This window comes from Rosa rugosa, chromosome 7, assembly GCF_958449725.1.
Source record: "Rosa rugosa chromosome 7, drRosRugo1.1, whole genome shotgun sequence".
Taxonomy (NCBI): Eukaryota; Viridiplantae; Streptophyta; class Magnoliopsida; order Rosales; family Rosaceae; genus Rosa; species Rosa rugosa.
Genome location: NC_084826.1, coordinates 38,743,082 through 38,761,793, shown reverse-complemented (window position 1 = coordinate 38,761,793; position 18,712 = coordinate 38,743,082).

Below are 18,712 nucleotides of genomic sequence, written 5' to 3'. Positions count from 1 at the left end.
ATGACTTCATGATTTGAACTCCCCAACCAAGAAGCTACTCTTACTCGGGGACTTCGGGGACTTGTTTATACCTACACTAGCAAGCTAGTTCCCTACATCACCAAGCATAATTAACACCCTCTTTGGGACACCCACAAGCCATGGTGAGGCCCAACCGAGACATGCATCGTGTAGCCCTATGTTCAAGCTACGCCACGGTATCCGGAAGTGGCAAATCCGTCGCCGGGAAGCCACCTTTCCGGCCTCGCCAACATGCCCTCACAACTAGGCATTTCTATACTAGAATAGTTATCTTTGCTTGTCCCACATCGAAAACCATGTAAAGGAAGAGCACTCCTTCACCTATAAAAGGAATGCCTCCTCTCACTTAAACATCCATCCCATTACATCTCTTGTAATCTTGTTAGGCCGCAAGACTCAACACACTAGTACAACATTCAAGTGGACGTAGTCTCCCGCTCATGCGGAGGCGAACCACTATACATCTCGTGTCAACTCTCTCTCTCTCTTTTACTTATCGTTAATTAGATCCCCACGGATCCAAGCATTAACAGGAAGGATTGGAGCAAATGCATGGATGATGCATTGTGGGCCTACAGAACTGCCTTCAAAACACCAATAGGGATGTCTCCTTTCAGGATTGTGTATGGTAAGGCATGTCATTTGCCAGTGAAACTTGAGCATAGAGCCTGGTGGGCCTTGAAGACATTGAAATGTCCATGAGTGACGCTGGAGTGTTGAGAAAGCTCCAAATGAATGAGTTGGAAGAGTTGAGGAATGATGCTTATGAGAGTTCAAGGATTTACAAAGAAAAGACTAAGGCTTATCATGATAAAATGATTCGTGGGAAGACCTTTGTTGTGGGATAAAAAGTCCTATTGTTTCACTCTCGACTTAAATTCTTTCCTAGTAAACTTAAATCTCGTTGGATTGGTCCCTTTATTTTTACTAATGTTTTTCCTCACGGTGCTAGACAGATTCAGAGTGAAATGACTGGCAACGAGCTTAAGGTAAATGGCCATCGTTTGAAGCCATACTATGAGGCGTTTAAGGAGACAACAGTGGAGGAGGAGGACCTCCATGTGGCACCACCTCCTATGGATTAAGAAGGAAACTCCGTCTGGCTGAAAGACGTTAAACTCAAGCGCTGCTTGGGAGGCAACCAAATTCAGAAAAATAGTTGTAGAAGAGACCATCAACACAGATTTTCTCTCTTAAACTCCATCTCCTTTATTTTGATTTTTTTTATTGTAATTGTTTTGTTTTGCGTTAATCATTCCATTCACATGAAAATTGTTCATTGCATACTTTAACTTGCTTTACATTGAGGACAATGTATGATTTAAGTGTGGGGGGAAGGGATTAATGCTTTTGTGTGTTTTAGTAGTTAGTTTTTGTGCTCATAAAAAGAAAAACAAATAAAAAATCAAAAAGTGTTGAAAAATTTTTAACAAAAAATTTCAGATTGTATTTTCATTTTAGGTTTTATTTTCTTTGAGTCAAAATTGTTTTTGGGTTAATATCTTCTTCAAACTAGGCTCATTTGAGTAGGATGTGATGTTTAAGGTCTAGTTTGGATACGAGAAGTGCATTCAAGTGGGCCTTGAGCCCCGCCAAAATCGTTCCTTTCTTCACCTGGTCATGTCTCAAAGGAGTTACTGAAAGAAGAAGAGAAAAAGCCCAAGTCCAAAATGTTTTCTGTGTTAACTTTGTTTTAATTTTGTTTTGTTTTTTTGAGTCTTAGGTTGCCCTTTCAACTGTCTAGGATGATTCTATATCTCTGAAATTATAGCTAAAAGATTATCATAAGACTGAGATAATGTTTGATGACATTCTTCAGTTAATCATGATTTATGAAAAGCATATGAATGTGTAGTAGATATGGTGCAACATTAATTTTGGTATAGAATATGAACATGTGGAAAACGAGTTTTGATTCATAATAACCCTTGTGGGAATTTGAGCCACGTGCTCTTTCTTTGTTGAGTGATAAATGAAAAATTTATTCTTAAATTCCTTAGTGATGCTTAGTTGATCTCATTATCTTTCATTTGATTGGTTACATGCCATAGCACTTTAATGGACTAGAGAATGCTAAAATTCACTCTTATACTTGTCAAAACTTTTATCAATATATATCTCTGATGTTGGAAAGGATAAAGGCACCTTAGGATATTACCACCATTGCTAAATAAGTCTGTGTCCTAATTTGTGTACACACGTGTGCACTACCCCCTAGATAAACCCCTTTTGAGCCTGTATTGTGAAGCCTTTTCTTTCATCACCCAAAATCCTTAACCCTTAACCTAAGTATAGTTACAATCCTACATTTTGTTCTAAAGACTTAGTGGAGCAAATTTTTGAGACTTTGCTTGGAGTTTTGGCGTCAAGATTGAAGATGGAGAAGAGGTGGAAGCTCAAGTATGGGGGTAGACTTGTCCATATGTATTTGTGTATGTATTTCCGTGAAAAAAAAAATGAAATCTTAAAGAAAAATAAAGTGTACGGCATTTTGAAAAAAAAAAAAAAAAAGGAAAAAAAATGTTTATGTTTTATGGATTTAAGTCCCCTATACTTTGTGGATTTGGAGTTTGATTTGAAGTGAAGGCCCATTGAAGAAAATTTTGGTCTTTGTCCAATTCACAAATGTTTAAAGGAAGTTTAGAATGAAGCAAAGGCCCAACATACTGACATTTGGCCCTTTATAAAGCCCATATGGAGGACTTGGCGTCACAAGCTTGGTGAAATTCGAAGAAGTCTATCTACATCATTAAGGGCTCTACTATGTTTTTAGGATACTTTGAGATTTCCTTATCCATTCATTTCTATTAATCTTAATCTTTGGCCCCATTACAACCCTTTTATAAGACCTTTTCTATCCTTAAAATGTGATAGCCTTTAATCTGTGGAGATGAGTCATAATTGTTGAACTTATGGTTTGGGTTCATTTGTGCATGTTCTTGATATCCTTCATGAGATCTTTTGAAAAAAAATTATTATATATGTGTACTTTCATTTCTTTATATGTGAACTTTTTGTTGAAAATATATATTGTACTTACATAGGCATTTGCAAGCATAATTAGCTATAATAAGCCACGCTCATGCTACCGCCAGCGGTACCAACTCCCACCAAAGGAGTGACCTACAGGAACACAGCCAAGCAGGCTACCGCCTGAGCCCCAACTTACCCCCAGATCACCGCTGATGCGCCGCCACGCGCCACGCCAAGACAGCATCAGAAGCTCCAGAAGCTGGGGACTGAAGCATATCAGTCCCACATCGAAAACATGGAGAATGTACATACTAGGGAAGTCTTCACTAGGTTTGGTACTATCGGCTGGAGCCCATCGGTACTTCCATGTACTATGCCATGGGCAGGGTCCATGACCCACCATGACGGGGCTCATATGGGATGTCACCCCGGGCACCTAGGAGGGGCCGGGGCAAGGCCAGCACAGCCCATCTAATTACAAAACAAGAAAACTGATATGGCATCAGAAGAACAACCTGTGTCCCACATCGAAGATAGAGGAGACTCCTTTCCCATGCTCGAGTATAAAGATATTAGCACAACTACCTTCTACGGGTAATAACTCATTTATCCACTATTTACTTGATCTACTTGTATATTAGTTTCTCACTCAGGCATCGGAGAGGCGTAAACCGTCCGGTACGGTTTACCTCTCTAATGCTGTGTTCTTGGTTCAGGATATAGGAGTTGGATCGGTACCCCAGGCGGTATAGCGTTCTGTGTGAGGTACCCGGAGAAAGCCACCAGAAACATTGGCGTGCCAGATAGGGGCCTGAATCATGACCGAGCCGGAAGAAGCGGCAGGAGAGGGTAGAAGTGTCGCCCGGGCACTGATATTCTCTCCGAGTACTTCATCAGCAGAAACGCCAAGTGTCGGAAGAGAAGCGCATGGTCTCGGATTCTTGGACCCACAGAGAGCGGGCAATCCACCTATCACCCAACACCAGCAGGCCCCGGATCAAGTGGCCCCGATATCGGAGTTGGAGTCTATGCGAGCAGAAATCGCAGCCTTCCGGGAACAAGCCAGGATCGATCGGGAACAACAAAAAATCGATAAGGAAGCAAACCTCCTTTCGCAACAGAGACTGCAGGAGCTGGAAGATGAGAATATAGCGCTGGCCCGAGCGCTGGACAGGAGGCACCAGCACAATGAAGCACTCACCCAAGCCCTGGCTAGAGCATCCCAAGTAGCAACAGACGTAAATGTTGCCGCGGTAACGGGAGGCACCGGCCTCGCTCCAACCCCGTCCACGAGAAGTGGTCACTGGATGATCCACATACCGGTAGACTTATACCCTGAAACTCTAAGGCATTTGCCACCACCTCCATTGCCACAGCCAGCTCAAAATGACCCACTGGTAACTGATCCAAACACGGCGTTGCTCTTGCAAATGAGCAACTCTTTGCATGCCCTGCAGGCAAGGCTAGAGGCCACTGAGAATAGAGACACCTGGAGGCCCCTGACCACTTACAAGGACCATCCGGGTCCTTTCACCCAACAAGTTAGAGGCGCCATTCGAACGAACATATCAAAGCCACTGAAGATTGATTATACGGGAGTTGGGGACCCGTACCAGCACCTACAGGCTTTCCGATCACAAACAAGCACCAAGGGATACACGGATGAGGTGTGTTGTAATATGTTCCAGGAGACCTTGTCAGGGGAAGCTTTAAGTTGGTTCTACGAACTGCCGGCCGGTTCTGTAGGGAATTTCAAGGAGCTAGCGGACAAGTTTGTAGCTCGATTTATCTTACGTACTGATGGGATACATACCCCAAAGGGCCTGCTAAAGGTCCAACAAGGGGAGAATGAAACTTTGAAGTCTTTTGTTAACCGATGGCAGGCGGCTACCACTAAGTGCCGGGACCTTAACAAGGAACTGGCTGAGCTGGCTTTCAGGAGGGGCTTAAGGCGCGGAGAATTTCTCTACGGGATTAACCATAACCCCCTGGCTAGCTATGACAAGCTGATGGCTATGGCCATCAGACACGCCCAAGCTGAATTCGAAACATATGGGGACAACCCCAGACCAGAGCTAAGGGTTTCCACCCCGGCCCCGGCGGTCAGGGATGAGCCACGAAAAAGGGAGTGGGTCCATAATCAAGACCGATCACCCCATACCTCGAGCAAGAGAAGCAAGGAGTCCTCGTCCAGGTCCAGCGGTTACGTGACCACTCAGCCTCACCGGGAAGAAAGGGCACAGCAGGCCCCGTGAACACCACCACCGCCCCGGTATGAGGTGTTCACTATCCTAAACGCTTCATATGAAACTATTTGGAATGAGAACAACGATGAGATACCTGGACCACCACCGAGGAAGTTCCTGAAGAGTAAACTTACCCAGCAGGATACCGGAAGGTTCTGTACATATCATGAGGATGCCGGGCACAATACCAACCTCTGCGTGGCTTTAAAAAATAAGATCGAGTCGCTTATTCAGAAAGGCAAGCTTCAGCGGTACCTACCTGCTAAAGAAGTAGGGGCTATAGAAGTGTACAGCCAGATCTTCACGATCCATAGTGGGGGCCCGAAGGAGCTACCTCCCCAGAGAAGGAAACGGAATTCCAGTTTCGGGCACCTGGAAGTTTTCAATTTCCACAAGGCCCCGCAGCAGGACAGCGACACTGGGTGGAAGTCGATCACTTTCTTGCAGGAAGAAGAGGTCGACCTCAAAATGCCTCATGATGATCCCTTCCTGATCACGCTTCAAATTGACCATTATATAGTCTCCCGGGTACTCGTGGATACCGGAGCCTCCGTTAGTGTACTGTTCCGAGATGCCTACAAAGCCCTGAACAGGGGAAAGGCCAACCTGTCACAGGATAATGAACCCCTCATCAGTTTTTCAGGAGATATAGTCCAACCACTGGGATCAGATTACTTATCAATCACGGTGGGAGAGAGTCCAAATTGTTCAACCATCAAGACAGAGTTCATTGTGGTCGACTGTGCCTCATCCTATAATGCATTCCTGGGTCGACCGGCACTCTGGCGCTTGAAGACTTTCATTGCAGGCCACATGCTCATGATGAAAGTGCCGACCCCAGTTGGAATAGCAACCATTCGGGGTGATCAGGCTGCGGCAAGACAGTGCTATTCTCTGACAGTATCTCGGGGCAAGGGCAAGTCAGAAATGTTGCCCGTTGCCACCGACCCCCTCACAGACAAGTATGAAGATCCCCGAGACGATACCGACTCTGATGAAGAACGGCCGGGTGCCGTGGAAGACGTCGAATAGGTCGTTTTATCCGAGCAGTTCCCGGACAGGATTGTCAGAATAGGTACCAAGTTGGCTCCGGCTATCAGGGAAGACCTAATCTCGTTCCTCCGCTCTAATGCATCCGCTTTCGCCTAGTCATACGAAGACATGCCCGGTATACCAACCGATATAGCAATGCACAGCCTTAGCATCGTTCCTTTCTCGGCACCAGTAAGACAGAAGCGCAGAGCCTTTACACATGATAAGTACAGGGCTATTCAGGTTGAAGTAAAGAAGTTGATGGCCATCAACTTTGTCATGGAAGTGACCTACCCCCGGTGGTTAGCCAACGTGGTCATGGTACCAAAGAAATCTCTGGGATCATGGCGCATGTGTGTGGACTACACAAATCTCAACTGGGCATGCCCTAAGGATAGCTTCCCGCTCCCGCGAATTGACCAACTAATCGACTCCACTACTGGGTACCGGTTACTCAGTTTCATGGACCCGTTTAGTGGGTACAACCAAATTCGAATGAACCCGGCAGACGAGGAGCACACTGCCTTTACCACAGACAAAGGTCTCTATTGCTACCAGGTCATGCCCTTCGGATTGAAGAATGCAGGTGCCACTTATCAACGACTTGTCAACTCCATGTTTATAGAAGTCATCGGTACTATCATGGAGGTATACGTGGACGATATGCTGGTAAAAAGCTTAACCTCAGAGGACCACGTAACCAACTTATCAATTGTCTTCGCTATCATATTACGCAACGGTATGGGTCTTAACCCACAGAAGTGCATCTTCGAGGTTGAGGTAGGAAAGTTCCTCGGGTACATCATTAGCCACAGGGGTATTGAGACGAACCCAGAAAAGGTGCAAGCTATATTAGACATGATATCCCCAACCTACCGGAACGAGGTCCAGTCCCTTACAGGTAAGGTAGCCGCCCTGTCAAGATTCATCTCCAGACTAACGGACAAATGTACTCCTTTCTTCACGCTACTGAAAACCCAGCACGTCGAGGTAATAGCTTGGACCGCTGAGCACGAAGCTGCTTTTCTTGGACTAAAGGCATACTTGGCAGAGGTACCTCTACTTTACAAACCTATTCCTGGAGAAATGCTCTACATATATCTTGCGGCATCTTCGACAGTTGTGACCTCCGCTCTGATTATGAAGGATTCCGATTGCGAGTACCCGGTGTACTACACTGGAAAAGGTTACACTGGTGCAGAATCCAGATACCCGGACATTGAAAAAATAGCATTGGCCCTCCTGGTATCGGCCCGGAAGCTTAGACATTACTTCCAGGCACACTCGATCACCGTTTTCACTAATCACCCATTGAGGCAGGTTTTGCAGAAGCCAAAGACATCGGGCAGATTAATTAAGTGGGCCATCGAATTGAGAGAGTTCGACATCAAGTACCAGCCCCGGACAGCTATTAAGGGCCAGGCAGCGGCAGATTTTATTTCTGAGTCGATTCCCTCTCATAACCCACCCCCGGGATCACCTGAGCCACCAGCCCCGGATCCACCTCCACCAAGCGCTTGGCGATTGTATGTTGATGGCGCATCTAACAAAAGGACAAGTGGCGCTGATATCCTGCTAATTAGCCCTGACGATCAAGTCTACCAGTACGCCCTCAAATTTGCCTTCAAGGCATCCAACAATGCCGCAGAATACGAGGCACTCATAGCGGGTCTACAGATCGCCCGGGAACTAGGTGTCCAGCACCTTAGTATCTTCAGTGATTCCCAGTTAATCGTGAACCAGGTCAGCGGTAATTCGAGGCAAAGGAGCCCCACATGTCCTCTTACCAGGCCCTAGCCCGGGCACTGGTTCAGAGATTTACCTCCTACATTTTCACCCAAATACCGAGAGCAGAGAATGACAAGGCAGACACCCTTGCTAAGATTGCGGCAACTTCTCCAATTCCTACCTACGGGGCCACCAAGGTCGAAATGCTAGAAAAGCCTAGCACTTCTAAAACGGTGTCAGAAATATTCACGGTGGATCACACCGCCTCCTAGATGGACCCAATCTTGAAGTACATGGTCGACGGTCTAGCCCCGGACGATAAAGTCGAGGCCATGAGACTCCAGTTATGGTCAGCTCGATACACGATCATGAATGGAAAATTATACAAAAGAGGCCATTGCTTCCCAAACCTCAAGTGTGTGACACCAAAGGACGGCCATAAGATAATGAAGGATATACACGCTGGTGTATGCGGTAACCACGCAGGGGCCCGGTCTCTTGCACACAAGACCCTGAGAGCAGGATATTTCTGGCCAACCATGTCGGCCTTAGCCCAAACAATATCTAGTTCTTGCCACAAATGCCAAATGTATGCAAACATCCCAAGGGCACCGCCCATTGCTCTCTCCATACTCCTTGCACCATGGCCATTCTGCCAATGGGGCCTGGACCTGATTGGTAAGCTTCCCACAGCAGTGGGACAATTCAAATACGCCATCGTAGCCGTTGACTACCAAACAAAGTGGGTAGAAGCTGAACCTCTTGTCGCTATAACCACGGAGGAAGTGAAAAACTTCTTGTGGAAGAATATTTACTGCAGGTTTGAGTCCCGAACACCATAGTCACAGACAATGGCACCCAGTTTGACAACGATGAACTAAGGGCTTACACCGAGAACCTGGGCACTAGAATCCTCTATGCATCCCCGGCTCACCCCCAGACCAACGGTCAAGTCGAGGCTGTCAACAAGATAATCAAGAAGATATTGAAGAAGAAGCTCGATGAAGCCAAGGGTCTTTGGGCCGCTAAGCTCCCGGAGGTACTGTGGGCTATCAGGACCACGGCGACTGAGGCTACCGGAGAGACCCCTTTCTGCATGGCTTTTGGGTCTGAGGCGGTTCTCCCCATTGAAACGCAAATCCAAAGCCCCAAGATCGAATACTTCGACGCGGGTACCAACTCAGAGGGCCTACAGCTCGATGCTGATTTACTCGAGGAACGAAGGGATGTGGCGCACATGCATAACTTGGCAAACAAGCGGAGGATAGCTCGTTATTACGATGCCAAGGTACAGTCTCGGACACTTAAAATGGGGGACTGGGTCATGAAGCAAGTTTACCCAGAACCCCGGGGGCTGGATCCATCCTAGACAGGCCCTTATGAGATCGTAGAAGAGGTAGGTCCCGCAACCTTTTACATCCAGGACATGGATGGAGTCGTCTCTCGACACCCATGAAACACGCAGCGTCTTCGGTACTATTACAAGTAGCTCGAGGAGCATCATGTCCTAGCTTTTGCTTTTTTTCGCCTTCAAGCTCCGTGATTCGTTGCTTCGCCGCTTCCAGTTCGGTAACCATCGCAGTCAAGGATACGATCTTCTTCTTCAAGGAGTCCCGCTCCTTCTCCACCTTGGCCTTCTCCCCATGAAGATACTTCACCTGCCCTGAGAGACTGCTAACCTCCTCCTTCAAGTGCGTATCTTCCTCGCTGGCATCAATCGCGTACACATTGAAAAGTGCCTGCAAACACCACGTTAGCACATAGAAAGGTACAAAGTTGTAAAACAAGGGTAAAGTACGGTCTCGTACCCGAATCATTGACTCTCGGGCAAGGCGACGATTCTCTTGCGGGGTATTGCCCTTTGCCCGTACCCGATCGAGATCTATATCCTTCAAGTCGGCGATCATGGAGCGCACGAACTTCTCATCAGCGACCCCGTACTCGCTCAACAATTGCTTGATGGGCTCCTTGGGGACTATTGGAATGGTCAGGGACAAGAGCCCGAGCGACGGCGACGCTTCCGGTCCCGGAGGATTTTTCTTTTGCCTCTTATGCTCTACCCCCCTAACGTCCCTGTCAGTATAGGTAACGTCCTCCTTGCTCCCGCTTCAATGGCGGTGCCTATGTTGCCTCTTCTTCTCACCAAGCAGCAAAGCTTCCTCGCTCCCAGCTGACCCGGCAGACAGAGAAGATACAGAGCCAGACACCGGCATCTTTACTCTTCTGGTATCAGCAATAGTGACAATCTCCCCGGCAAGAGGCTGGTCACTTTGAGTAACGGGGGCCTTAGGATCAGGGTGCCCGTACCCGTCGTCATCGATCTCAAGGAGCATTTCATCAATCGAGCGTCCCGTAGCCTTCGACGAGAGATCGACATCACTATGCAGGGCATCTTCTCCTTGGCTCATGAGCATATCCATCAGCGCGTTGTCGTTCATCTTGTCGTCTTCCTTGCCTTTCCGGGGTTTCCTCTTCGGCACTTTTACTGCAAACAATTTGGAAGTCAGTCCCCCAAAAAAAAAAAAAACACCACGGGTATATGTACAGGAAATCAGCCTCACCGGGGAGCCTCCCTAGGCCTAGCCTATTTAGTATGGAGTACCGGATAAACCTATAAGAACTTTTCTCTTCTTCACTCCATACAGCGTATACCCGGGCTATCCGTTTTCTCTCGACCTCGGACAGTGAGTAGGACTGATCCCCGATGGCCTGAAAGGTACCCGTTAAGTACCAGTTCTTATTCCTAATCTGCCAATGCCCCCCAGCGAGAAACACTTTATTTCTCCACCTCTTGCTCATTGAGGTACGCATATCGGTAACTAGGGGCTCATAGTCCCGGGCGGAAAACGTCACGGTACCTAGACAGGACTGTTTCCTTGAATAGAGGACCCGGTACACGGCTCTGAATTCGTTGATGGTTGGCCACCCTTGCTGGCACAAGTCCCACATAGCCATCATACTCAAAAAAATTTGCCAGGCGTTCGGGGTCAACTGCCCCGGTGACAGGTTCAGCAGCCGCAGGAGATACTGTAGGCACCGGGGCAGCGCTAGCGATAGCCCTTGGTTGAACTGGTTCTCGTGCAGCGCCACCCACCCCGGAGGAGGGTTCGCGGCCATCTCCCCAGCTTTCAGAGGCCTAAGGTCTACCTCGATCGGTATTCCCCACTTCGACCTCATCATATTGATCTCCTTCATGGTCATACTTCTACCGGGCTCGTCGCATACGGTCCCGTCCACTAATGTATACCTAGGCTTTGGGATGCCCTCTGGAATAGCCACCGTGACTACTTGCTCCCCAGGATCGTCCTCGCTCTCAACCCCGTCGGTTTCCTCGCTACTTTCTGAGAACACCCCAGTCGATGATCTGGTGTTCTCTGCTAGCTCCGGACGAGTACTACTACGAGCCAGGTACCGGTCAATATATGCTTCCGCTTGTCTCGCGGAAGATAGATATGACGATCCCGCATCCCCAGCCTTGGTTTCTGATTCCATCCTAGAACTATGTCAACCTGAGCCTCAATTCGCTATCTGGAATCAGAAACACGAGGGTTAGCCTGACTAGATCTATGACTTGGTTAAAGCGCGGATCACTCCCCACTTCCAAAACCCAGAAACTCAAACAACCTAGAAACTCAAACAACCCAGAAAATCAAGCAAAACCCAGAAAACCACAGAAAGGTGCAAAATCCATTATACTCGAAATCATAAGCGCATACCCAATGCTGTCTCCAGATACTATCCATACACAAACTACACTAGCATTATTCCTATTCCTTTTTCATTACACACAAATTCACAACAGAGCACATCAATGGCAGAACCAAAAGGAGAAGAAAAACAAAAACAAAAATCGCTCAAACAAGGTAAGGGAGCTCTGAACTTTTTCTTCAGCAAACAATCGATCGACCAAGGGGCAAGAACACCACTTCTTCCCTAGATCTCTCTTCCTCGCTTCGTCTCTGCAAATCCACAGGGTCTCTCTCTCTCTCTCTCTCTCTCTTTCTCTTGAAAATTTTCGCGAATGTGAAGCGAAACTGTCCAGTTCCCTCTTAAATTCAATCTCCAATCCATCGCGTCCGTTGAAGGCGAAGGGCCTTCGACTGTAGGATGGTTACATGTGTCCCACGCGCCTCTCCACTCCTTGAAACCGTCAGTCGATGGGACGGGCATTTATTGCACAGCACTATAAACCCCACGTGGCTGACATGCACGACCAACCCTATCGGGTACCAGCGGCCCACGACCAGGTATACCCCATCGGGTATTAGAGGTCCAAGCCCTCCTTCAACCCCATCGGGTATTAAAGGCCCGAGCCTCCTTCAACCCCATCGGATACCGAAGGCCACGCCTTCCCTTCAACCCCATCGGGTACCGGAGGCCAAGCCCTCATTCAACCCCATCGAGTATTAGATGTCCAAGCCCTCCTTCAACCCCATCGGGTATTAGAGGCCCGAGCCTCCTTCAACCCCATCGGGTACCGGAGGCCACGCCTTCCCTTCAACCCCATCGGGTACCGGAGGTCATGCCTTCCATTCAACCCCATCGGGTACCGGAGGGGTAAATCGGGAGCACTGTAGATTAGCTACCTGCAGTATAACCCGCTCAAGACATCCCTTGCATGCGAACTTGGGGGACTCCTTACAGGCACACTAGTGCCAAACCTTGTGACTAAAAATATTAAGTCCCCACCCAAGAAACATCTTGAACGGGAACTTGGGGGACTTGTACATACTAGGAAAGTCTTCACTAGGTTTGGCACTATCGGCTAGAGCCCATCGGTACTTCCATGTACTATGCCATGGGCCGGGTCCATGATCCACCATGGCGGGGCTCATATGGGATGTCACCCCGGGCACCCAGAGGCCGGGGCAAGGCCAGCACAGCCCATCTAATTACACAACAAGAGAACTGATATGGCATCAGAAGAACAACCTGTGTCCCACATCGAAGATAGAGGAGACTCCTTTCCCATGCTCGAGTATAAAGACATTAGCACAACTACCTTTTACGGGTAATAACTCCTTTATCCACTATTTACTTGATCTACTTGTATATTAGTTTCTCACTCAGGCATCGGAGAGGCGTAAACCGTCCGGTACGGTTTACCCCTCTAACGCTGTGTTCTTGGTTCAGGATATAGGAGTTGGATCGGTACCCCAGGCGGTATAGCATTCTGTGTGAGGTACCTGGAGAAAGCCACCAGAAATAGAGAAGATCAACTCCCTCCTCACCTATAAAAGGTTCTCTCCTCTCTCCTCATTAATTACGTATTTACTACTTACCTACTGTTACTTTGTCAACATAAATACATTGACTAACTTAGACATCGGAGAAGAGAAGACCGCCCAACGCGGTCTCCCTCTGACGCCCTCTGTATTTTACTTGACAGGTAGCGGAAGCTCTGAGAATGTCATAAGTAGCGGTCCGCCCATCGGACCAGCGTTAACCAAGGTTTAGTTACCGCTAAAGCTTAGACATTAACATATATCATCTCTCACATATATTTGAGTGAATAAGAAGTTTTTAAACATGAGCCTTGAATTTAGAGAGAAGAAAGAGTGTTGTATCCATGTGAGGTTTGAATTATTACTTGTTTGATGCATGTTGAGCTCCAACCATCACCATTGTTACTCTCAAGTCTTACATGCTTATATTTGAATTATATTTTGTAATTAACTTTCGAATATCTTAAGGATGTGATTCTTAGCTAAGTGTCATTCTCTGTGCCTTGAAAGTATGAGATTTCTGAGACAATATGTTGAAGGGCGTTAGAGTCTTTTTGTTTGTAAAACGTTGGAGTCCTGTATTTTGCTTGAATTTGTCTTGTAATATCATTTTAGGATTTCTTTACTTAGTTATTTTCGTGTGTTTTGAGTCTTTGTTTTTGTTGTTTTGATCTTGTTAAGGGACTAGCAAAAGCTAAGTGTGGGGTAATTTGATGAGAGCAATATTGCCTACATTTTTAGCGCAATTATCTCTACATTTTACTTAGTTATTTCCTTAACATAATCATTTCTAACTTAGTTTGTTGTAATTAGGTACATTTGAGCTTCAAACACAGGAAATGAGTTATCAAGAGCTAGAAATGAAAGAAATGAAGGCAAGGAAGAAATGAGGCACATAAATGAACAAGAAATAGAGAAATGATTCTTTTCCAATCCTACTAGGAGAAGGAATCCCAGTTGAAATAGGAATGAGCTCGTGAAAATAATGATCAGCAATGAGAAATGACAGTATCCCAGTTAGACAAGGAAACCCATTCCTGCCAGGAAAATGAAACCTAACATGACTAGGAGTTCCTATTGAACAAGGAGAGCTCAGGAAGGCTCCAGAACATCTCAGAAATGAAGAGTCCTAATTGGACTAGGAAACCTATTGGCACTAGGAGTCTTGATGATATTAGGATACCTGGGAAGGATAGGAGATGCTGTGGCTTCAAGATGACTCAAGAATGTTCTAGAAGGCCAAAAGTTGGCATCATACACATAGATGGGCTTTGAAACATCCAAGTGGAGAAGCCTGGCCCAAAGATTGAAGCATGTGACTTCCATGTGATCTTCTAGAATGCTCTTAACGTCTCAAAGGAACAATTATCCCAAAATAATTCCTTTTTGTCGTGAAAATAAAAAGAAGACAATAATATTTTGGCAATGAGTCATAAACGGAGAGCTTCAAGGAAAATCTACTTCGTGTGCAATCAGGAAAAGAAAATAAAAGAGAATAATTATTGAATTAGGTTTCCTGATTACATTCTACATTCAAGTTGGCCAAAAATAAGGCTAGGTACATGGAAGATTTCGATAATCAAGAGGAGGATTGGACTTCTACTTCTCATGCAATATTTTGATTGGTCGAATGATGTAGAAGAATCAGAGAAAATCCTAAACTCTAGCCTTTGCCGTGCACTATATATAGAAGGGAGGATGAGACGTGAAAATGATCTTCAAAACCTAGAATCAAATTCAAAATACCTCCCCTTTACTCTAAAAGTTTCGGCACCTCTCCATTGTTCAAGACTTGAAGCCGTGAAACAAGCTCCATCCTCTATTCACCATCCTTTCCGTGAGCCTCATCATCCTGCACCACCTTTGAATATCTTCTTGCATCCTTGAAGCTTCTTTAAAAGTGTAACCATGACCCTCACTCTTGTAATTTTGGTTTTATGTTCTTGTAACTCTAAAAATAAATTCTATAGCATTCTATGTTTTTGTTCTGGATGGATGTTTCGAAAATTTGTTAGAATAAAGAGCATGTATTGATGTTTAGTTTTCATAAACCTTGAAGCATGAAAACGATTTAGGATTTTTAGATAATAAATTGGGATTTCACTATATGTCTTGGATGTTTGTTGATTTTGTTCTTCAATCCCACCTTTCATGTTTTCGATTTCTTTGATGGCAAACTTAGTTTCCGAATTGCATGTTTGAATCCAAATTAAGATTGCTAGTGTTCTACATCTTAATTGCTAAGTGGAAAACCTATAATTCCTTTGGTAAAGAGATTTGCATGCTTGATTAGCTTTCTGACTTGTGTGTTCTTCTTAAATCAATCAAACTTTCTAAGTGTTTATTGCGTTAATTGTGTGTTGTTGGGGAATTGATCACTCACTAGCATTGCATGTTTAATAGAGTTAACTATGGTGCGTTCATCTAGTTAATTTAACAAAGGAAAGTAAAATGAACTTTGTATGCATTCATCTTTGTTCTTGATTGATTTCTTCCAATTACATGTTTGATTCGTGATTTGTATTCGATATTCTGTTTTCGTGGTAATGGTTGTTGACTACATTATACATCTTATCCATTCATCTCATCTCCTTGATTCATGGTTTGATCGATCATTGCAGTTAGTTTGATTAAAATAGAAATACAAACTCTTATAAATCCCCTTTAACTTTGTAATTTTCATACATATTGTATACTTGTAATTAATAATTCGTTCTTTGACGTTTAAATGACAAGAGCACCCTCAATACTCGGATAGAATGATCCCTACTTGCTTTATACTAAAAATTGTCAACAAGGTTAATTTTGAGAACTCAATTCGAGTCCATCAACTACTCCCTTCAGATAGTGTGAGATGACTAGTCAGCAGTAGCCTCCAGTCATCGCCTATTTTATTAAGTGATAATTTGAAATGAGTTTTGAGATATCAAAATGTTTTCAGATATTTTATCATGTGAGTATTTGAAACGGTTTTTGAGATGTTGGTATTTTAAATAGGATGGTTTACCATATGTTTTGCGATATGAGTACCAGAGGCTGGTTAAGAGTATTTTATGAAACCATATTGCATGCCTTGCTTTGAAGAGAACATAAATTTTGGGAAAGCATTAAATTTTATTTTATTTGCTTGAAATTATTTATTTTCGTCCACTAACTCTAATGGTTTTTCTAAATGCTTTTCTCTGGGCTTTTCGGTTTCTCGTGCCGAGTCTACAGATTAGTTGAGGTCAAGCATGCATAGGAGTTGAGGCATAGTGTCCACCACTTCCAATACTACTTATACTTTATTTCAGTCCTTGTCTAGATTGCTCTGATTACTGACTTTCAGTTGTAATGACAATATGATCATACAAATTTGAGTTTCAATTTTCTTTTACATTACTTGGAGGAAGTCTGAATCTTTGAGGAGAGCATGTAGGCTCTTTGGAGTTTGAGTGGTTGTTGATAATATTAGAAGTATTGAGTTGAATTGTAGGGTTGGGTAGTCCACTTTTAGGATAGATTCTGCCAAGTTTTTGGTAGGATTTCCACTAATGTAGGCCCTGCAGGCCCACTTCAAATTTCAAGGTGAAATCCAAGGCGGGTTTTGCCAAACCAAGCCGAAAATGGATCAAGAAAACCACAAGTAAATGTGGAAGCTCACAACCAAGTGGTATGAATGATAATGGTGGTTTACGAAAATTGATTTGATTTTGAAAAATAAACTAACAATGAAAGATTAAAATTACAATTAAAAAAAAATGCTAGAAAATAAATACGAAAAAATTCAAGAAATGAAAATTAGGTCACTTGAGTATCCTTCTAGCCAAATTCAATGTACAAATATTTTCCTCCAATAGTCATTCAATTCATAATAGCATCAAGAACTGTACCTAAGACTTTTCAAAGTTCATGGGTCATTAGATTCCTTACATGGTATTCCTACTCTGGACCAAGGGCCGTAGAAACTCAATTAGGACAATCTAGAGCCTTGTTAGGGCCTCTAATTGCACCAAAATGTGAAGAGTTCTAGAATCAAGGTTCCCAAGGTAGCCAATATGACAATTGAAATTCCTATTGTAACTAACCATGTTCTGAATATCTACGTATGAACTCCTAGTGTCCTGGCCATAAATTAGAAATGAGATTAGGCTCCCTAATTTATTCTAGATATGCTTATCTATACAATCAAGAGTTAATCAAGCTCAGAATCATGTATCTAAACCAAATATTATATTAGAACATATGTCATACATGAAATTGAAAACCATTTAATCAAAATATATTTGTTGATGTCATAATTTGGTTCGACAAATAATTTTGACTTTTCAACTCATTCCACGTAGGACTCTGACCTTTCAACGCACTTAAACCTTTCATCCAGAAAGAAAAGAAATCCTTAGACATAAAATAACCATGACTAGTAAGATGCCTAACCATGGTATGCCAAGTCATTAACCTTGGACCTCCACCTCTTAGGTCTTGGACAGTCACCATGTTATTGACTTGTCATCTTTGATGGTAAGGTCAGAGCATATCAAGAGCCTCATCCCCCAAGGCCAAGAATTCGACCCCAAACCTTAGAAGCCTCGACCTCTAAGGATCATGGCCAAAACTTCCAAGCCTAAAGCCTCAACTTTCAGGCTCACACTTAGACATAGTTTTTGCAAGGAGACATGGTAGTATAAATCAAGGACCAACTCTCACCAACCTTTCCACGTGTCAAGCTTCAACACTAAGTATAGCTCTCATGTCATGTCAAATAGTGATTCGAGGACAAATGGTGTTTTATGTGATGACACCTATCCACTAACCCTTCACCAACCATATCAAACCCATCCCTTCGAGTGTCAGTAAGCCGAAAGTAGGGGTTGACACTCCAATTTTAGGGAAGAGCCCATACCTTTCCTTTCCACCTCAACTACTCTTTCTCCTACATTCCCTCACAAGCATAAAGGGGACTTCAGCTCTCTCTTCTCTCTCAACACTATGCCAAAATACCTATGTCATGAAGCTCTTCCAACTGGAGGTGGTGGACGCCCAACATTAGGTGAAGGAAGCCCTAGGCGAGACTATCAGTTACACCCAACAAAGGAGCGTGGAGGCCCAACATCAAGTGAAGGAAGCCCGAGACGAGACTATCAGTTTCACCCAACAAAGGAGCTTGCACACCCAACATCAGGTGAAGGAAGCCCAAGGCGAAACTATCAGTTTCACCCAACAAGGGAGCATGGAGGCCCAACATCAGGCGAAAGAAGCCCAATGCCAAACTATCACTTTCACCCAACAAGGGAGCTCGAAAACCCAACATCAAACGAAGGAAGCCCAAGGCCAAACTATCATTTTCACCCAACAAGGGAGTTTAGACCGCCAACATCAGGCGAAAGAAGCATGAGGCCATACCTTCAGTCACAAGAGGTGGACGACCAAGGCCACATATAATCAAAATAATCGAAGGAGAAAATAGGTCCACTTCAAGAAAGCAACCCTACCACTTTACATGTTGGA